Here is a 17,459-nt window from a genome sequence, read left to right as displayed (position 1 = left end):
TCTCTCTCTCTCGTTCTCTCTCTCTCTTGTTCTCTCTCTCTCTCTTGTTCTCTCTCTCTCTCTTGTTCTCTCTCTCTCTCTTGTTCTCTCTCTCTCTCTCTCTCTCTCGTTCTCTCTCTCTCTCGTTCTCTCTCTCTCTCTCGTTCTCTCTCTCTCTCTTGTTCTCTCTCTCTCTCTCTCTCTCTCTCTCGTTCTCTCTCTCTCTCTCTCTCGTTCTCTCTCGTTCTCTCTCGTTCTCTCTCTCTCTCGTTCTCTCTCTCGTTCTCTCTCTCTCTTGTTCTCTCTCTCGTTCTCTCTCTCGTTCTCTCTCTCGTTCTCTCTCTCTCCTCTCTCTCTCTCCCCCTCTCTCTCTCTCTCTCTCTCTCTCTCTCTCGTTCTCTCTCTCTCTCTCTCTTGTCTCTCTCTCTCTCTCTCTCTTGTCTCTCTCTCCTCTCTCTCTCTCTCTCTCTCTTGTTTCTCTCTCTCTCTCTCTCTTGTTCTCTCTCTCTCTCTCTCTCTTGTTGTCTCTCTCTCTTGTTGTCTCTCTCTCTTGTTGTCTCTCTCTCTTGTTGTCTCTCTCTCTTGTTCTCTCTCTCTCTCTTGTTCTCTCTTCTTCTCTCTCTCTCTCTTGTTCTCTCTTCTTCTCTCTCTCTCTTCTTCTCTCTCTCTGTTGTTCTCTCTCTCTCTCTTGTGTTCTCTCTCTCTCTCTTGTTCTCTCTCTCTCTCTCTTGTTCTCTCTTTCTCTCTCTTGTTCTCTCTCTCTCTCTCTCTTGTTCTCTCTTGTTCTCTCTCTTGTTCTCTCTTGTTCTCTCTCTTGTTCTCTCTCTCTCTCTCTCTTGTTCTCTCTCGTTCTCTCTCTCTCTCTCTTGCTTGTTCTCTCTCTCTCTCTCTCTCTCTTTTGTTCTCTCTCTTGTTCTCTCTCTTGTTCTCTCTCTCTCTCTCTCTCGTTCTCTCTCTCTCTCTCTCTCTCTCTCTCTTGTTCTCTCTCTCTCTCTCTCTTGTTCTCTCTCTCTCTCTCTTGTTCTCTCTCTTGTTCTCTCTCTCTCTCGCTCTTGTTCTCTCTCTCTCTCTCTCTCTCTCTCTTGTTCTCTCTCTCTCTCTCTCGTTCTCTCTCTCTCTCTCTCTCTCTTGTTCTCTCTCTCTCTCTTGTTCTCTCTCTCTCTCTTGTTCTCTCTCTCTCTCTTGTTCTCTCTCTCTCTCTCTTGTTCTCTCTCTCTCTCTTGTTTCTCTCTCTCTCTCTCTCTTGTTCTCTCTCTCTCTCTCAGCACATGCCTGCATGATTACTCTCTCCCTCTTTTCTAGTTCACTGAGCACAGTGTCCATCCGCTCTAAGCCGGACCCTCTCGCAGGACTCTACACGTGTTACTCTCTCTATTTGCCGGTTTCACCGAGGACGTGTGCTCCATACTTGTCGGACCCCTTCACAGGCTTCAGTACGTGCCTGCATTACTCTTCGCCTTGGATTCTATTGGCTGTACACGTGTTTTTGGACTCTCTCTTCGGCCAGGGACATTGTTCACCTTGCCTCTGCACGTGATTCACTCGCTTAGCCGGTTTCATTCTTGCACTTATGCACGACACTCACTTTACCTTGACGAGATCACGACGTGCTTACTCCACGTGTCACTGGCACTTGCTCTGTACGGTTCCCTGGCACTTGCTCTGTACGGTTCCCTGGCACTTGCTCTGTACGGTTCCCTGGCACTTGCTCTGTACGGTTCCCTGGCACTTGCTCTGTAACGGTTCCCTGGCACTTGCTCTGTACGGTTCCCTGGCACTTGCTCTGCACGGTTGCCTGGCACTTGCTCTGCACGGTTGCCTGGCACTCGCTCTGCACGGTTGCCTGGCACTCGCTCTGCACGGTTGCCTGGCACTCGCTCTGCACGGTTGCCTGGCACTCGCTCTGCACGGTTGCCTGGCACTCGCTCTGCACGGTTGCCTGGCACTCGCTCTGCACGGTTGCCTGGCACTCGCTCTGCACGGTTGCCTGGCACTCGCTCTGCACGGTTGCCTGGCACTCGCTCTGCACGGTTGCCTGGCACTCGCTCTGCACGGTTGCCTGGCACTCGCTCTGCACGGTTGCCTGGCACTCGCTCTGCACGGTTGCCTGGCACTCGCTCTGCACGGTTGCCTGGCACTCGCTCTGCACGGTTGCCTGGCAACTCGCTCTGCACGGTTGCCTGGCACTCGCTCTGCAGGGTTCCCTGGCACTCGCTCTGCACGGGTCCCGACGCACTCGCTCTGCACGGTTCCCGACGCACTCGCTCTGCACGGTTCCCGACGCACTCGCTCTGCACGGTTCCCGACGCACTCGCTCTGCACGGTTCCCGACACTTCTCACCTGCTCGAGGTGGGGACTGCCATTTGCTGGCCAGGTGCACGTCGGTGAGGTCAAGACAAAGGCCGTCGTGAGGAGAGGCATCTGGAACATCGTGGCCTTTGTGCTAACAGGTTTCCAACGTTTGTTTTCCCCTCCCCATCCCCCGTGAATGTGTGCTGTGTCCATGTAGTGTTTATGTGTTGTAATTGTAATAAGGCGTAGGATAAGCTAAGTTCCTGATTCTCATCCTTTTTTTCTTTCCTATTGAAAAATTGCACTGTAAATACTTGCAAATAAATCAAATCGTTAAACGTTTCCTTTCTCTGTCCGTGAATGTCTTTTCTTCCATTGGTCCACCATTGCTCACACCCAGAGTAGCGATCGGCCATAACAAAATTAGCATTAGCCCGGCGGGTACCAGAGGTTGCCAAACAGTTCAATCTTTGTTTCATCAGACCACAGAATCTTGTTTCTCACATTCTGAGAGTCCTTTAGGTGCTTTTTTGCAAACTCCAAGTGGGCTTTCATGTGTCTTTCACTGAAGAGAGGCTTCCGTCTGGCCACTCTGCCATAAAGCCCAGATCGGTGGAGTGTTGCAGTGATGGTTCTCCTTCTGGAAGTTTCTCCCATCTCCACACATGATCTCTGGAGCTCAGCCAGAGTGACCATCGGGTTCTTGGTCACCTCTCTTACCAAGGCCCTTCTCCCCTGATTGCTCAGTTTGGCTAGGCGGCCAGCTCTCGGAAGAGTCCAGGTTGTTCCAAACTTCTTCCATTTAAGAATTATGGAGGCCACTGTGCTCTTGGGAACCTTCAATGCAGCAGAAATTATTTTTTTGTAGGCTTCCCCAGATCTGTGCCTCGACACAATCCTGTCTCTGAGCTCTGCAGACAGTTCCTTCGACCTCATGGCTTGGTTTTTGCTCTGATATGCATTGTCAGCTGTGAGACCTTATATAGACAGGTGTGTGCCTTTCCAAATCATGTCCAGTCCAATCAATTGAATTTACCACAGGTGGACTCCAATCAAGGTTTAGAAACATCTCAAATATTATCAAGAGAAATGGGAGGCACCTGAGCTAAATTTCAAGTGTCATAGCAAAGGGTCTGAATACTTCTGTCAATGTGATATTTCAGTTTTTTCTTTTTAATAAATTTGCAAAACTTTCCAAAATCATGTTTTCTCTTTGTCATTATGGGGTATTGAGTGTAGATTGATGAGGGAAAAAATGAATTTAAACGATTTCAACATAAGGCTGCAACATAACAAAATGTAAAAAAAGTGAAGGGGTCTGAATACTTTCTGAATGCACTGTACACGTGTATGTATGTATATATATATATATCAAACGACTCCATGATAAGATCTGCAACCTTTAATTGAACCAACAATGACTCGACGTTTCGTTTAACAACGTGAAAAACCACATGCATCCATTTAACCTTCTTTAAGAGTGATAAAATAATCTCAAAACTCCCCTTTTGTAGACGCAAAGGTGGGGGTGGGCAAAGCTGGACAGCCAATCAAAACACATATCACATCGCTCTCGTGAACTCAGACTGTTATCACCAAATTTTAAAATCAACAGCACATTAATGGCTCAAAATCATCATGTAAATAAAACTGGATTCGGCTCAAAACCATAATGTAAATAAAACTGGATTATAACCAAAATGTTTAGCTCCACTCCGGAACAATCGGTAAAATTTTTAACAAGTGATCGATCATAAGTTAGTGTAAACCTATGTGTCGTGCAGATGAAAGCAGAAAATAACCTGTAATGGTATCAATATCAACACATGGCCATATGCTATGGGTAAAGAGGTGGGGAGCAACAAAGGAGGAGGGGGGGGGGGGGTTGGGGAGAGATATTGTCCTGATAAGAAACTTGGATGACAACATTATGTAGAATCTCTATTTATAGTCAGGTAATCCCCGCTTCGTTTACGCAAGAGTGGATCAAATGCTAATAGTAAGTCAATCACCTCCTGTGTGATCGATGTAACAGTTTCTTCCGTGTGCCAAGCCTCCAAAATACGTCTTCTGATCCTTTTAGGGGTAGAACCCAAAATATTAACCCTATCCCACAAAGGTGTGTGCCCTTCCTTAAGACCGTGTTTGGCAATAGAAGATCTGTTGGGATAATTACATTCAAATGCCTTGCAGTGTTCAGTAATATGCTGACCTAAGGTCCTACATCTTTACCCATAGCATATGGCCATGTGTTGATATTGATACCATTACAGGTTATTTTCTGCTTTCATCTCATGACACATAGGTTTACACCAACTTATGATCACTTGTTAAAAATTTTACCTATTGTTCCGGAGTGTAGCTAAACATTTGGGTTATAATCCAGTTTTATTTACGTGATGGTTTTGAGCCGTTGATGTGCTGTTGATTTTTTAATTAGGTGATAACGGTCTGAGTTCACGAGAGCGATGTGATATGTGTTTTGATTGGCTGTCCAGCTTGCCCCACCCTCCCACCTTTGAGTATATAAGGGGGGTTTTGAGATTATTTTATCACTCTTGAGGAAATTAACGGATGCATGTGTTTTTTCACATGTTGTTAACCGAAAGGTTGAGTCATTGTTGGTTCAATTAAAGGTTGGAGATCTTACCATGGAGTCATTTGCATTTATTCCCAACCGCAAGTCTTTGCTTTTATATATAAACACACACACACACACACACACACACACACACACACACACACACACACACACACACACACACACACACACACACACACACACACACACACACACACACACACACACACACACACACACACACACACACACACACACACACACACACACACACACACACACACACACACACACACACACACACACACACACACACACACACACACACACACACACACACACACACACACACACACACACACACACACACACACACACACACACACACACACACACACCAAAAGTCATGAGCATCAGTGGATTCCACACGTTTATGGCAAATATGGACCACAAGTTATTAACGACATGTATCCACTCCAATGTAAGCACAGGCTCAGCGTGTGCACAGCACTGGTGTTCCCACAATCCAGTGTGATAAAATGGCTGTCAACAACATATCGTTTTGCCAACGTGCAGTGATTGAATTCCTCGTGAAGGAGAGGAACTCAGCTGCAAATATACATGGTTGATTGAGTCCGGCGTACGAATGGGCGCTAACAGTGTCAGAAGGTGGGTGAAACACAAAGATGGAAACATGGATGTCACCAATCGGCCACGCTGTGGTCAGCCGAGAAGTGCCACAACTGAATGCAACAAGTAGAAAGTTGATGTGTTCATCAGTGAGGACCGGAAGGGTGACGGTGAGGGAGATTGCAGCGCAGCTTGGCATCGGACACCATGCCGTACAGGAGATGATAGTGACCTTAGGATATTGGAAAGTTTGTTCCCGTTTGCTTATGGAGGAACACAAAAACACAAGTGTCGATGTCTCATCGCAGTTGCTTCAACGATATGCTGCCAAAGGAGATGACTTCTTGTTCTGTATTGTGACCGGTGATGAAAGCTGGTTCCACCATTTTGACCCATAAACAAAGTGTTTCACCACATTTTGACACTGCTAGCACCATACAGGCATCCGTACACCTGACTCAATCCATTGTATATATCTACAGCGGAGTTGCTCTCCGTCACGAGGAATTCAATCACTGCATGTTTGCGAAACGATGTCGTGGACGGCCATTTTGTCACAATGAATTGTGGGAACATCAGTGGCGTGCATGCGACCGAGCATATTTGTATTGGAGTAGATCGATGGATAGATGTCGCTAATAACTCACGTTCTTCTATATTTGGCACAAACGTGTGAAATCCACTGATGCTCATGACTTCTTTTACTGTGCCCGTGTGCATGTATTTTCTTATCTTTAAAAAAAAAAAAGCACATTAAACCAAAAAAGTGAACTAGATATACTCTGATAATTAATTGAAGTAACTCATACACCCACTCCCTAATGGAGCAACAGGAAGGGTCATATTATTATCCTCTATGGGATATATATACAGTCACATGAAAAAGGAAGTACACCCCATGTAAAGTTTTGACTTTTTCAACATATTTCAACATACAGCGATTTGATCTTCATTTCAACAATATTGAGAGATAAAGGTGATATAATATAATAAATATCATGAAACATTTACATTTTGTAGTCCATTGTATAATTTAAATAAACATAAATGCAAATTTCGCATGTGGAAAAAGTAAGTACACCCTTGGCTCCAATAGGTGGTATTGCCCCCTTTGGCAGAAACAACCTCAAGTAGGCGTTTCTTATAACTGTCTAGCAGACTTTGACATCGACTGGGAGAAATTTTTGCCTACTCCATGCAGAATTCTTTCAGCTGTGCGATGTTTGAGGGGTTTCTTGCATGCACAGCTCGTTTCAAATCCCCCCACATCTCGATGGGATTTAGATCCGGGCTTTGACTTGGCCATTCCAGAACCCTCCATGTCTTTCTTTTCAGCCATTCCTTGGTGGATTTACTGGTATGTTTAGGGTCATTGTCTCACCTCACCATCATGTGCCTCACCCAATCACCATCAAACCTTTTGTCCGCCTCATCCTTCCCTTTCTCCGAGATATTCTGAAATCTCTGACACGCCTTCAACAGCTCTCCCTACCTCTTCCTCCTCTTCCACATCTTACCCTACCCCTCCCCCACCCTCCCCCCCCCCCCCCCCCCGTTCTGTATCCGATGCTCCCCCTTCCTCTTAACGGTATGGACCTCAAACATCCGGGGCCTTCGTTCAAACTTAACTGATCTCTCCATACAGGTTGCTTCTGACAAACCAGACATGATCTGCTTAACAGAAACGTTCCTCCTTCATGATGTCTCTGATTCCTTAGTATCTCTCCTGGGTTACTCCCTCCTCCGCCATGATAGACCTGAGCCTCATCCTGGAGGTGGGGTTGCTATCTTTATCAAAAACTCAATTTCTCACTCGCCCTGCACTGCCCTCTCTCCACCTCACCCCCAGGAATACCTCTGGCTACGGCTTCCCCTTTGCTCCTCCCACCTCTTGTTCATATGTGTGTTGTACCGTCCACCAAACAGTGATGACTCCATCTACATCTCGCTGTCTGATAATATGGACCAACTTCTATCGACTCATCCAAACTCTCTCTTCCTCATATGTGGTGATTTCAATTGTCACCATGCCAGTTGGCCAGATGTTGGTACCTCTCTCACCAGCCATGGCTCCTCAGCAAAGGACTTCTGCGACTCACTGGGTTTGACACAATCTGTCAATTTCCCGACCTGGAACTCAGTCAACGGAGCATCTTCTCTTCTGGACTTGGTTATGACTAACTTCCCTGAAAATGTCTACTGCTCGTCTTCTGCTCCAATCAGCTCATCTGATCATGTGCTTGTTAAAGTGGACATCTCTCTGACCATTCTCAGAGAGCCTCCTCAGCGTCGACGAGACTGGCATTTCACTCAGGCCAACTTGCACGGTCTTCAAGCAGCCATCAATCATCTGGACTGGTCTCCCATCTCTACCGCCTCTGACATCAACTCATCCTGAGAATTCTTCCAAAGTAAATTGCTCTCTCTCATGCACAGATTTATCCCATCTCGTCTTCAGTTATCATACCCTTCCTCCCGTCCATGGTACACGGAATCTTGTGGTGAGGCTGTTGCCCAGACACAACTTGCCTTCGTCTCCTGGAAAGCTAATCCAACGGAAGGAAATCTCATTTCCTTTCACAAAGCCCGAAACAAGTGTGTCTCCACCCTCAGGAGAGCCAGGAAACAATATCTCTCCGTTCTCAAGACCGAACTCTCAAACCTGTCTCCCTCTTCCAAATCCTGGTGGCGTCTGGTCAAATCTGTTTCTGGTGTTTGTTCCCCCTCCATCCCCTCCCTCACCTCAAATGGCTACACAGCTGACTCCGCACATGAAAAAGCTGAATGCCTCAACTCTGTGTTTGCCTCTAAATCTTGTGTCCCAAACCCATCCCTCTCTGTACCCACCGTACCCAGTCGTACCCAGCTGCTCCTGGACTCTGTGTCCTTTCCTCCTGACAAGGTGGAAAAGTTTCTGTCAACCCTCGACTCTGATTCTGCAACTGGACCTGACGGCATCAGCCCACGGGTCCTAAAATCCTGTTCTTCCGCTCTTTCACTCCCTCTCTCTGTTCTCTTCACCCTCTCTTTTGCTCAAGGTCATCTGCCATCTGCTTGGAAATCAGCCAATATCACCGCTTTATACAAAAAAGGTGCAAAAACAGATCCTAGCAACTACAGACCAATCAGCCTTCTCCCAATTATCAGCAAAGTCATGGAATCCATCATTGCTTCGGATATGAAATCTTTCCTCTTCTCCAATGGCTTGATCTCTGATCATCAATTTGGTTTCAGACCTGGTCACTCTGCTTTGGACATGCTGCTTCTGCTGTCTCAACAATGGATGGAGGTCCTCAATGCCAAACAAGAAATCAGAGCTATCTCTCTTGACATATCACGTGCCTTCGATACCGTCTGGCACCCCGCTCTGCTCACCAAACCCTCCTCCTTTGGTATCCATGGAAATCTCCACGCATGGCTGGCGGACTTCCTCTCTCGTCGTTGTCAACGTGTGGCCCTGAATGGGTTTCTCTCATCTCCTCTTCCTGTTCAGGATGGAGTTCCCCAAGGCAGTGTTCTGGGCCCTGTGCTTTTTCTGGTCTTCATCAATGATCTCTCTGACTCTCTTGAAAATCCTCTCGATCTCTTTGCTGATGACTCCACTCTCTGCCGCTCCATTCCTCATCCCTCAGATCGGCAGTCTGCAGCCTCCTCGCTCTCTGCAGACCTGGACAAAATCACAGACTGGGCAAACAAGTGGAACATGTCTTTCAATCCCGACAAATCTCACACTCTTACGATGTCTCTCCAAAATGGCCGACTGGACAACCCTCCCATCTATTTTCTGAATAATCCTCTCCAAGAAGTTCTGTCACTCAAGCTTTTGGGTCTCACTATCTGCCATGATCTTTCTTGGGAAAACCACATTTCAAATCTGGCCTCCAAAGCCAGTCGCCGACTGGGCATCCTCTGTCGTGCGAAGTCCTTCCTTGGCACACCTGAGCTCCTCACCACATATAAGGCTTTCATCCACAGCTCAATGGAATACTGTTCCCCCCTCTGGGCTGGTGCTCCTGCCTCACACCTAGCTCGGCTTCACGCTGTTGAAACCAAAGCGTTCAGAATCATTGGAATCTCCCGCGATGAAGCTACCTCCGAGGGCCTTTCACTTACTCACCGCAGGCAGGTGGTGGTCTTTCTGTCTTCTACCGACTCCTCTCCAGCCTTGCTCCTCCAGCTCTTTCTGGGCTCTGTCCCCCAAATATTCCTACAGGTCGCACAAGATCTGCCTGCAACCCTCTTATGGTTAAACTGCCAAAATCAAGACTCTCTGCTCACCTTCACTCCTTTATTCCTCTTTTCTCCCGCCTCTGGAACAAACTCCCTCACTCTCTTCAATCCCACTCCTCCCTCCAGGTCTTTAAAACAACTGTTCACCACCATCTCTTATCTTCCCCCATCCAAAACCTTGATCTTTTCTACCCCCGCTAATTTCACCTCAAATCCACTTTTTTGAAAGACCAACTTCTTTCCTGGAAGTCCTTGGTGTACTTGTGTTTCTACTTCTCCCACCCCCCCCCCCCGCCCCCCTCGCCCCCCTCCCCACGCCGCCTTCCCCCAATCCCTCTCGCTCCCACACATTCACGATGTCCCTGCTATCAAATGTTGTGTTTATGTGCTTCCCCTTCTCTCTCCCCATCTTGTCTACCGCTCCCCTTTTTATATACTTTGTTTGTCTCTTTGATTTGTTTTTGTGATAAATGTTAGCTCTTTCACGAGCCTCGATTCTGTATACAAAAAAAAAAAAAAAAAAAATTGTCATGTTGCAAGGTCCACTCTCGGTTGAGCTTCAACTCTCCAACAGATGGCCTCACATTATCCTCAAGCACCCTCTGGTACAATGAAGAATTCATAGTGGATTCTATGATGGTGAGCTGCCCAGGCCCTGATGCAGCAAAGCTGCCCCAAACCATAATATTTCCACCACCATGCTTTACAGTTTGTATCAGGTTCTTGTGGTCAAATGCTCTCTTTGGTTTTCGCCAAACATGTCTTCTGGTACTGTGGCCAAATAGCTCTACCTTTGTTTGACTCATCTGTCCAGATCACATTGTTCCAGAAGTGCTGGTCTTTGCCTAGGTGTTCATTGGCAAACTTTAGTCTTGCCCTGATGTTCTTTCTGCACAGCAAAGGTTTCCTCCTGGCACACCTCCCATGTAGATCAAATTTGTGCAGCCTCTTTCTAGTGGTAGACTCATGCACCTTGACATCAACAGTGGCAAGAGCTACCTGTAGGTCCCGTGATGACATTCTGGGGTTCTTAGAGACTTCTTTCAGCATCTTGCGGTCTGCTCTCGGGCTGAACTTGCTGGGGCGGCCTGGCGAGAACAAGTTGGCAGTTGTTTGGAATCTTCTCCACTTGTAGATGACCTTCTGGACAGTCGAATGATTGATTTCAAATTGTTTGGAGACCTTTTAAAATCCCTTCCCAGACTCGTGGGCATCTATAACCTTCTTTCTGAAGGCCTCAGAGAGCTCTTTTGATTGAGGCATGGTGATGCCGCACACTTCAACAACAAAGAGCAAACCAAACGAAATGTCTGAGGTTTAAATAAGACAGGTTCCTCCAAGATCCTCTCTGACGATGTCCTAATCATTTGCACCTGAGCTGGTGCACCTGATTCTAATTTTAGGTATTTGAAGTAGTGATAAATGTCGGGGTGTACTCACTTTTTCCACATGCGAAATTTGCATTGATGTTTATTTAAATTATACAATGGACTACAAAATGTAAATGTTTCATGATATTTGTTATATTATATCACCTTTATCTATCAATATTGTTGAAATGAAGATCAAATAGCTGTATGTTGAAATATGTTGAAAAAGTCAAAGCTTTACATGGGGTGTACTTACTTTTTCACTTGACTGTATATATATATATATATATATATATATAGTAAAGTAGATCTAGCCTCATATATTGCCTCAAGAACGCCGGGAGTCCTCCCTTTCAGTTTAGTGTTAAGCAGCAGCAGTGACTGTTTAAAAAGGTAATCAAACGTGTTTGTGGTTTGCAATATTTTTTACTTCTGGTAAGGAAGGGTACCACCATGAAATGCCACGATAAGATATTTATTCATGTTACGCGGCATTTGTTCAAGGAGGAAAAACTCCTTGGGGAGAGGAGATATTATTAATGTTAATATTGTTTTGTCATCACATTGATATTAAAATATTATAATTGGCGTTGATATTACTTTTGTTATTAGAAGCGGCTTTGGAAAAAATGCCACGATAAAGCTTTCTTTACACAAGTATATATCTTAACATGGATTTCACCCAAGATGGATAACCCCACCCCGTTGGGGGCGTGGTGGAGGGGCAAGTTAAGTCACTACAACCTCCAACGTGTGACCCTTCGTCCACCTGTCAAGTTTGGTTGAGATTGGATAAGTACCACCGAATTTACCTTGGTCAGACAGACAGACACCAAATTGCATATTTTAGTATGATAAGCAAGAGCAGACCCGGTCCTGGTTTTACCCGCTTCCCAGCGACTTCCTCAAACCAATAGGCCCCACGTCTCGGCACGTATCTGCTTTTATTCCGATGCGACCTCTTATTTTTTGGTCATGTGTGAGGTCAATGGAGGGTGTTAGGCAGGGTTTGAACCAATGTTACCAATGTAAACAGTTTTATAATAAAATTAGAATGACCGATATCATGATGTTGACCGACGCCTCTGCTCACATTATTACATAATTATACTATACATAATTGTAACAAGTTTGATTTAAATCCTTTAAGCTATTCTCAAGTATCACATTTTTACCTGACATGACCTCTGACCTCACCAAAATGACCTCACTCCTCACCTTTGATGCCAAAATATAATCAGTTCATCTTTGAATCATAATATATACTTATACCAAGTTTGACTTAAATCCCTTCAGCTGTTCTTAAATATCATATATTTACCTGACCTGACCTCCGACCTTTGATGCTGAAATCTAATCAGTTCATCTTTTCATCATAATACTGGATATACTTTTCATCATAATATATACTTATACGAAGTTTGGTCAAAATCCCATCACTGGTTCACAAGTTGGTGCGGCAACATCATTTTTATTTAACATGACCTCTGGTATTTGACCTATTGACCCCAAAATCTAAATCAGTTCATGTTTACATCATTATACATGTACCAAGTTTGATTTAAATCCCTTCAGCAGTTCTCAAATTATCATATTTTTACCTGACATTACCTCTAACATTTGACCTTTTGATGCCATAATCCAATCGTTTCATCTTTACATCATATATACCTACACCAAGTTTGTTCAAAACCCCATCACTTGTTCACGAGTTGGCATGGCAACATAATTTTTACTTCACGTAACCTCTGATCTTAGACCTCTTGACACCAAAATCGAATAAGTTTATCATTGCATCATAACATAATTATACCAAGTTTGGTGAAAATCCCATGACTGGTTCACACGTTGGCTCCTCCGTAACAAAATTTTAACCTGATGGGACGTGTGACATTTGAGTTTGGACCTCGACCCCAAAATCTAATCAGTTAATCTTTACATCATTATATATAACCAAGTTTGAATTGAATCCATTCTGCCATTGTCAAGTTATAAACCTGTTATAGACTTTGACCTCTTGACCCCAAAATAAAATCAGTTCATCTTTGCATCATAATACATACTTGTACCAAATTTGGTCAGAATCCCATCACTGGTTCACAAGTTATCGCAGTAACAGGATTTCTACTTAACATGACCTCAGACGTTTGGCCTTTGCCTTCTTGACCCCAAAATCTAATCGGTTCATCTTTACCTCATTATACATACCTCCACCGAGTTTGACTAAGATCCTTTTAGCCGTTCTCAAGTTATCACGGCAACGAAAACCTATCACAGGCAGACAGACAGACAGACGGACGGACGGACAACCCGAAAACATGCGACTTCGTCGGCGGAGGCATAAACAATACCCCTGGCGCTCATCTGGTAGAATAAACAATATACTACACTGACTAAAGGTATTTTAAACCCATTTTAATGCTTGTTAGAAGACATGGCAGCATGTAGAATCATACCAACATAATCATAAGACTTCAAAACAAACAAAAAAATACCTATTTTGGGGGGCAACCACCCTCCCACCCTGTATACCTCCTCAGACCCCAATTTTTCCAATGCCTTGAACAAACATTGGTACATCACAGATGATGAAAGTTGTGAAGTTTCATCAAAATTGTGTGTGTAGATTCTGAGGAAAAAAGCAGATACCTATTTTTGGGGGCAACCCAGCAGTAGACCCCTCAGGGCCCGATTATTTTTTCTTTCTTAATGCTGTGAACAAACTTTGGTACAACACAGGTGATTATGGTTGTGGTCAAGTTTTATCAGAATCGGGTGCGTATATTCTGAGAAAAAAAAGCAAATACCTATTTTGGGGGACAACCCCCCCAGGGCCCGATTTTTTTTTCTTTCTTAATGCTGTGAACAAACTTTGGTACAACACGGGTGATTATGGTTGTGGTCAAGTTTTATCAGAATCGGGTGCGTATATTCTGAGAAAAAAAGCAAATACCTATTTTGGGGGACAACCCCCCCAGGGCCCGATTTTTTTTTTTAATGCCGTGAACACGCCAAAAATACCATTATGAAAACTCCTATTTTCATTGCATGACGTTATCCCGAGTCTTTGGTGTCCCAAGAACGTAACGTAGTGAGTGTTAATTCTCATCTGCTAATTCTCATCATTTCACGCTGCACTTGCAGTAATATAAAAATAAAAAATAACCACCTTTAGAGGCCATTTTTCCCCGCAAAGCGGGGGTTGGCTCTTTTTCGGGGACCGTGGTTGTTGTTGTTTTTTGGTCCCCTTTTTGAAGCAATGTTTTGCGGCTGGATGCCCTTCCTGCCGCCAACCCTTTTAGTCGCCTTTTTACGACAAGCAGGGAATTACCAGTGAACTGGTACTCAATTTGCCGACCTCGGAAGGATGACAGGCTGAGTCAACCCTCCTGGCGTTAATTCAGCGAATCGACCGGGATTCGAACCCAGGATCCTCGGATCCTAAGCTGGCACCTTAGCCGCTAGCCCAACACCAGGGTTCTGTGTTGTAATACCAAGCAGTAATATTGTTTCATAATAAATGCAGATGCAGCAATACAGACTTCCACAGAACTGGAATGTCCCACCTCCCCCATGCAGAAAATTCTAGGGTACAATAACTTTGTGAAACAGCAAATCAAGCTAACTGCTCACACATGGATAAATAAAATTATGGTGTTTGTACTCATGCTAATTCTCGACTTCCTGAAGCCAGCCAAGCTAACTTCCCATTTTCCCAACTTGATCCCCTCTTGTTTCTACAGGTCATCAAGTGAATTGCACCATCATTTTGCTGAATTGCAACGAGCAAGCTACCAAAGCAACCAGTTGTTTTATTTCATTTATCCTTTCTTTTTTTTTTAAATAAAGTTTTTTAACTACTAGCTTTCATGTTTAGTCTGTCTTATCCTATCTATATCTTATTATGGAGGTATTTCGCCAACCTGGTAGGCACACAACCTGCCCCAATGATTAATATTTATATTTTGCACTGCCTCTACCTAGTTGTTTCAACTCTTCACAACAGCGTTCTAAACAGATCAATTTCGTGAAATCCCTGGTCGTATTCTATAACTGTTCTCGTTGACTGGAAGAATCGCTGCCATACCCCACCTCACCTTTGGTAGTTGCTCAATTCCCATGCACCTGGCAATCAGTGTTCCACCCCACAAGGTCCATTGTTTTGTACTTGAGTTCAGTAATCTTACTGGCGCTTGACTATCTCGATTGTTGATAAGGGTACATACAACCTCTGGGCTGTACACTGCCTGATAACCCAGTTATCCTACTAAACCACATGTAATAAAAACTTTTTTTTTAAAATGCAAAAGGATGTAGGGATGGATGTTACTCCAAAAAGTATGTAAAAAGAAAAAAAGGTAGGGATCATCACAATAAATGATCATGTGAAACCATCCCTCCATCTTTCTTTTAATAATGGTTGTTCCTAGAAAATACTGTGTAGTTTTATTTATTTTTTTGCGTTTGAGTGCACAAGTGAGCATTCGATTGGTACAGCTGTCTTTTCAAGGGATAACCATTATCAAAGAAAGATGTAGGAATGGTTTCATGTGATGATTTCTTGTGATCATCCCTACGTTGTTTACATACTTTTTGGAGTGACATCCTTTTGCGTTTTTTAAATGTTTTTATTACTTGTTTATTTATTTATTTTTAGAAATATACATATATGTTCTACTACCGATTTGTAAATGTATTTCAAACTTTATAGACGTGCTCACATTGTAAGGGTACTGTACATACATTATAGGCGATCTAACATTCTAACTAGTACGTACTTTGTATAAATATATGTGGGTTATTGCTGTCACCGACTTCCTGATAATAATCCATGTCAACCACACCAATATATGGGTCTGATTAGCCCTAGGGCAAATGTGTATAGCGGCTCTGCCCCCATCAGGCTGATTTACAGTTGCAGTTCCACCCTCCCCTCCGTTCCCTTCCTATTCCTTTTCAAAACAAATGCATTCTAACTTTAAAAATCCACAGACTTAGATTAGTGCGGTCACCATGTTGCTAATTATAGCCTGCATTATTTTAATAGCGAATTCAGATTCCACCCCTCTGCACTCTTCTCTAAAATCTCCAGACTTGCAAGTGAATGACTTAACAGACTGCATCTTGTACTTTGCAAGTGACTCTCAAATTTCCTAATCTTAAGTTTACCTTTGATAGGAGGATTCTTAACGCTGTCTACCCCAGCCAGATACTGGTCAACAGAACCACTATGCTTGGTTTACTGTGGAAAGGAAGTCTCAGATTTGTCCTCATGCTTCCAGACACATTCTGAACTGATCTCCATTGGGCTCTTGTTCCTCTTCGACCTAAAACAAAATTTCCGCATGGACCTCTCTTATCCCACGTTTGTAACAATTCCGGGAAACAGACTTCTGACTATTCAACTGAACCTGACGTCTGTTCTTCACTGTTTCGATGTTTGCTTTTGGGACAAGAATTAAAGTGTGGATTTGCTTGGTTTTCCAGACCCAAACACATGTTCACAATGTAATTGAGGGGGTAGCGTACGTACTCATACACTGATCTGCTATGTTTACTATCTGCCAGATCTTTTTAGGGTCAATAACATTTGCTAATTCAGTTGCTCAAGTAACATCCCTAGGCTGTTGCACCTTCATTTAGAAACTATGCTCCTGAAAACATCTATAAACCTCTCCAATGCTTGTCTTCCAGATATAGGCAGGAAACAACTTCCAGATGTAGGCATTTTCTTTGCTTTTAGTTTACAGACTTATGATTGTGCTCTTAATGTCATCGCACATTTTTTTGCAGGAGCAAAGGTCATGGAAGAGCAAGGTAGGTTTGACAGTTGAACAACAGTCGAGGGGATTTTAAAAACACGATAAGAGGGAAAAGAGGAGGGGAAAAAAAACACCAATTAGCAAGTTAAATTGTTGGGGTAATAAAGAACCTGGGACAGAATTGGGGATGACAAGAGAATGCAGTGCACTGCTTGCTTGAGGCTGTGGAAGGAGGAGTGAAAAAGGCATCTGGAAGGTGGTTGGTGGTTACATAGATGGGAGAAGCGAGAACTAAAGAGATTGAGGTATGCAGTCAGCCTGGATTTTGGAAGTTTAACCAGGAGTGGGTCACTGGAAGAATGGAGTAGATTATGGAGGGTTGGAGAACATCATGGAGCTGGAGTAGATTATGGAGGGTTTGAGAACATCATGGAGCTGGAGTAGATTATGGAGGGTTGGAGAACATTATGGAGCTGGAGTACATTATGGAGGGTTGGAGAACATCATGGAGCTGGAGTACATTATGCAGGGTTGGAGAACATCATGGAGCTGGAGTAGATTATGGAGGGTTGGAGAACATCATGGAGCTGGAGTAGATTATGGAGGGTTGGAGA

General features: G+C 44.1%; 1 long non-coding RNA gene across 1 annotated transcript; it reads left to right on the top strand.

Annotated features, from left to right (window-relative positions):
- Positions 1-1,281: 1,281 nt before the first annotated feature.
- Positions 1,282-16,577, top strand: LOC144893159 (uncharacterized). Its single transcript, XR_013624219.1, has 2 exons — positions 1,282-1,412; positions 14,827-16,577. It is a non-coding gene; the product is annotated as an uncharacterized LOC144893159 (long non-coding RNA).
- Positions 16,578-17,459: the final 882 nt, after the last annotated feature.

Source organism: Myxine glutinosa, chromosome 1 (genome assembly GCF_964187855.1).
Source record: "Myxine glutinosa chromosome 1, kmMyxGlut1.1, whole genome shotgun sequence".
In the NCBI taxonomy this organism is placed as follows: domain Eukaryota; kingdom Metazoa; phylum Chordata; class Myxini; order Myxiniformes; family Myxinidae; genus Myxine; species Myxine glutinosa.
This window is presented reverse-complemented; position numbering and strand designations above follow the sequence as displayed.